The sequence below is a fragment of the Hydra vulgaris genome, chromosome 01 (assembly GCF_038396675.1).
Source record: "Hydra vulgaris chromosome 01, alternate assembly HydraT2T_AEP".
NCBI lineage: Eukaryota > Metazoa > Cnidaria > Hydrozoa > Anthoathecata > Hydridae > Hydra > Hydra vulgaris.
In genome coordinates this window covers 55481082-55486366 of record NC_088920.1, presented here as the reverse complement: position 1 = coordinate 55486366, position 5285 = coordinate 55481082, and the positions used below count along the sequence as shown (strand labels likewise).

Genomic DNA, 5285 nt, shown 5'->3' with positions numbered 1-5285 from the left:
TTTTTTGCATTTTTTGGAAAATGTTATTTTATAACGATGCATTTTTTGGGGCTTAATGATAAGACTAATTTTGTCTTCTTCTAGCCCCAGTCATGTAAATTTTTCTTTTATTAATTACGATTGTAAAATTTTTTTTACTAACTTGCAACAAAAAAAAAAAAAAAAAATGCATCATTGTTTTTATTTCGGCAAAACGAGAAACATCAAACTTAAATATAAAGCTTTGTTGAAAGTATTAAATATATATTTCCTTCAATTAATATCCTCGGTAGTATAGTGGTAAGTATCCCCGCCTGTCACGCGGGAGACCGGGGTTCGATTCCCCGCCGGGGAGGCTTTATTGAAATGTTTTAAAACAAATAATTTTTAAGCTAAAATTTGAAAGTGGCCAATAATTTAATGGGATGCGACTCAGTTAAAAAATAATTGGTTTTTAAAATATACATACTTATTGTAGGGTGCTTTTTAGAAAATTGCAGTCAGTCGATTGTTAGTTTAAACGATCAAGATACGTCCGTAAAATATATGGTCTGCAAGGAAGGAAAAACACCGAAATCTTATTGTGGACTACAAAAAATCTTTTAAAACTCATTTAAGATATAATGTCTGTAATCTATTTCAAGTCGCCATGATGACATAAGAAATTTGTTCACTACATTTCTTAAAAGAGTGTGCATAAATGTTCAATCCGAACCACATCTCATACCCCTTGATAATAAAAATTTTCATTTCCATACTGCAAATAAAAGTAACTAAGCTCGTTTGGATATTAAAGCAAATGGTGTTTGGCGAAATGGACAGACAGCATTTTTTGACGTAAGAGTTACGCATGTCAATGCATGAGCAACAAAAATCTGGATATAGCTGCTATATTCAGAAAACACGAAATAGAAAAAAAAAAGAGAATATGGCGAACGAGTTCGTGAAGTCAAACACTGCAGTTTGACACCACTAGTGTTTGGTACAAATGGAAGGTATGGGTAAATAATGTCATAAGTTTGTTAGAAGACTAGCCGAGAAACTATCGGAAAAACAAAACGAAAAATACTCAATTGTTATGACGTGTTAAGAACGGAGTTATCTTTCTAGATACTTCGCTCAACTATCCTTTGTTTAAGAGGTTCAAGAACACCGTGGACTAGAAAAAATGATCTTGAATCGGTGTTGATTTTAAGATGGATGCTCTAGAAGCAAGAATCTGAGTTTTTTTTTTCAATTTATTTTCTTGTCTGTTAAATTTTATATTATTGTAAATAACGTTAAAATTAATTAACAAAGAAAATCTTAAAAAAAATGTATTAAGAGTTTATGTTATACAACTTAATAGGGGTGTACCGGATTGGAAATTTTGAGTTTCGGCCAGAGCCGTATTTTATGGACAACCCCTTATGTTTTTACCTTCAAAATTGAAAGTGAAAGCCTGCACCTCAGCATAGTGGCTACATAATATATGTTTATATATATATATATATATATATATATATATATATATATATATATATATATATATATATATATATATATATATATAACCTATTTCATTAATTTGATTCTTGTTGTAATTAAATCTAATATGTTGTTTTTATTTGATTCTTTTAATTTTACTTATTGAAAGTTTTAACCTGCAAAATATTTATATTTAAAACTCTTTCTTTTTTCATTCAGATTAAAATTGAATTATTTTCTACATTAGGCATTCTATACCTTTTAATTGTTTAAAATTTAAGTAACATTTAAAATAAGACTATACTATTCTCAGAGGCAGGTAACATTTTTGATGAAAAAAGAGCTAGTTTGTTGCCCAAAACTGGATAGCAACTCTTTTTGCACCACAATATTTTTAATCTTCTAAAAATCATTTATCATAATTCATTACTGCAAATTCAATTTTATCAATTCTATATTTTTTACCTAGGTTTACCTATATTTCTTTATTGCCCTGTAGGACAAAGATTTTTTGATTTAATTTACAGAGTCTGTGTCACATGTCTTAAAAAATAAAGGTAAAAACAAATTCCGGCATTCCGGCCTGAAAAATTTTAATTCCGGCCGGAACCAGAATGACCTGAAATTCACAACAGAACGGAATTCCGGTACTACCTTACTTAATATCAAATAATTGCGGTATTTTACAGGCGTCGTCGGCTCTGTTATACAGAATCATTCCTTTAGCTTTAATATACAAACCTGTAAAATCTCAAGCAGCGGCGTTCGCTAGGGTTGGTGTCACCCTCTAGACTAATCACTTTAGACTTTTTTCGTGTGTATATAAGAATATATGTGTATTTAGTTCCTATACGTTGGAACACTTGGAAATACAGCATACTGTTGCAATATACTATATAATCGTTTAAAAAATGTTTGTAAAATAAGTCAGAAAGTTAATAAAGACATTAAAAAAAATAATAACAATTTAACTTAAAGACTTCAAATAAGACATAAATTAAGAACTATATGACAAAGTTCAGTTATTGTAATTTAACATAAAACTTTATTTTATTAAAAAATTTCCCTTTCTGGTCTTCAAAGCTGCAATTTTGTCAATCACATCGTCAAAATCCATATCTTTTATTATATCACTTTTAATTTATAATAGAGCTAAACTAGAAAGCCTCGACTGTCCCGTGGTTGATCGCAAATAGTTCTTTATAAAAAAAAAATAGTTCTCACATGAAGCCACAAATCATAAGAATTATAAAAATCGTAACAAAAAGTTATAGGCGAAGTGAGAGTATTGAGAAAGACTAAAGGAAGTTATATTCAGGTATGAACTTCAAAATATCAATTTTTTAAAGTTCATCGCATGTCTTCAGATTTTTGGATCAATATTTGCGGCCTTCGTGTGTCTACTCAACCTTGGTATTTCTTTTAAAATCTCAAAATTTAAATATCAATAGTAGGTAGTTTTATGATAAGGGGTAAACAGATTCAGTTGACCAGCTTTGCACCACTTCTTCATTTATTAGGCTAGCATAGATGTATTTATAATACATTTTTTCCAGTTTAGGATGTTGAATGCTGGATCTTCTTGACTCAATGCATGGGTTTTGCTTATGTCTCTGTTTTTATATACTTGGCAACTCATTCTATTATCTCCTAATGAGAGCACAGCTATAAGACTCAGGTTAATAATAACTACGCAGAAAATCCAAAACTGTGGCAAGACATCATGGCACCTGAAAAAATAATCCAAAGTATCAATCTGCAAAACCCAAGATGAAAGGTAACCAGACTAAGTTGTTTTACTTGCACCCTACAACTAGCTGTTGGTGATGGTCTCAAAGTGTCAAAAATTTACTCCACTCAAGCTAAAATATCCAAAGTATGCAATTTGCTTCATACTAGCACAAAATTTAAAGAGACCTTTGAAAAAATGTTTGACTCCAAGGAGGGTATTCCTCTAGTAAACATAACAAGATGAACTTTCAGATTGCGTCACATAATAACGTATATAATAAAAATGTATTAAAAACTAAACTTCACATTTTAAATAATTATATAAACAGAAAGAGAATCGAAGAAAATACGAATAATAAAATTAACAAGTGAGGGACGATTGCTTTTAAATGGACGAAGACTGAGTTGCGTGCGCCAAACATAGTGTTCCAGATGTTTGCTCAAAATTCAACAAGCATATTCAAGCTGATTTTGTGATTTTTTAACAAAACTAACGCAAAACCTATCAGTGAACTTGCATTTCAATGTTGAACCTCTATGCTCAAAAGTCTGCATACACGTTTTCGTAGGTAAAATATTTTTTATAGTTTTGTTGGTTGAGTTCTAGCCCATGTAATATTGGAATTGTAAATGAAACTATGTACAAGCCCAAAAATAAACTAGTTTTAGACTTTCTGATGATACATGTGGACGAATTTGGTATATCAAACCAACTGTTTTACTAAATTTTACTTAAATATTATTTATGTTTCTATGATAAATTTTTATTAATAATAATTCTTAAGAATTTATTCACTCATTTTTTCAATTAGTTTATCATTAAATATATATTTCATCATATATTTAGTTAACACATTCCCAACGAAATTAAAATGTGGGTGTTTAAAAATTCACCAGCTCAGTTGTTACGATTAGGACCCTACAGCCCAATGTTAAACCCAGTGGAAGCTATCTGGTCCAAAATAAAAATAAACGTTAAAAATGTTATTCGCATTCCACCTGTGTTCGATGCTGGGATTATGGAACAACGAATGCAGTATTTAGAAAGAATTATTACTGCGGCAAAAAATACAATAATGGGAGGTAATTGTACACGCGCTGTACACCTACAACCACGCATAGTCAACAATTTTAAATATGGAAGACGTCAAGTTGGTGCTTAACTGTATATTACAATGATGTTTAATGACGTTAACTAAATTTTAAACTTTTATGTAAATAAATTATTTGTTTTAATTATTATTCATCTGAAATGTCAATTAAATTTTTCACAAACAAAAATAAAAGAACGTTTTAACTGACACCCAATAGGATATTTCCAGTTACCGCTTAAACCTCAAAGGGTTAATATTTTATTGATATTATATTACTATTTCCAGCCTTAAATTACAAAGTACATTAGGACTACAAAATTCAAAATACAAAGAACTTTGTATTCTTTATACTTTTAATTTTTTCAATTACAATTTTTATCTTCTCAATTACATCTTCTGATTTCTTATTTACTACTTTCATGTTCTAAATTACATCTTATGTTTCTCAATTATATCTTTCATATTCTAAATTACATTTTACGTTTCTTAATTACAACTTTCATCTTCTCAATTACACCTTACGTTTCATAATTACAACCTTCAAGTTCTCAACTACATTTTGAAAAGGTGTAGTAAAAAATTGTTTTAACTTTTTAATTTTTTTTTTTATTTATTTAACTATATTAATGGAATTTGCAAGATTGTAAATTTATAGAAATTATTTAGTTTCCTCTTATATACAAACTAGCCAATAGAGTGACCTCTAAAAAGATATAAAGCATAAACAAACAAACGAAAAGAAAAAAGAAAAAAAAAAAAAAGACGACAAGAAAAAAAATTTATATTAAATATATATATTAAAACGACAAGTAAAAAAATTAAAGAAATCAGAAAAAAGCAGAAAAACAAAATAAGTAAACAAAAAATATATATATTTAAATGAAATGAAAAAAAAAAGAAAACATAAAATAACGGTTATACCAATATTATTATACAATAACAGTATAGGACAATAGCAATATATACAATTAACAACAACAAAGATCTTAATAATAGTTAGAAGAAGAAAAAATA

General features: G+C 28.6%; 1 non-coding gene across 1 annotated transcript; it reads left to right on the top strand.

The window, feature by feature from the left end:
- Positions 1-262: 262 nt before the first annotated feature.
- On the top strand, positions 263-334 carry trnad-guc (transfer RNA aspartic acid (anticodon GUC)). The gene has a single exon. It is a non-coding gene; the product is annotated as a tRNA-Asp (tRNA).
- Positions 335-5285: the final 4951 nt, after the last annotated feature.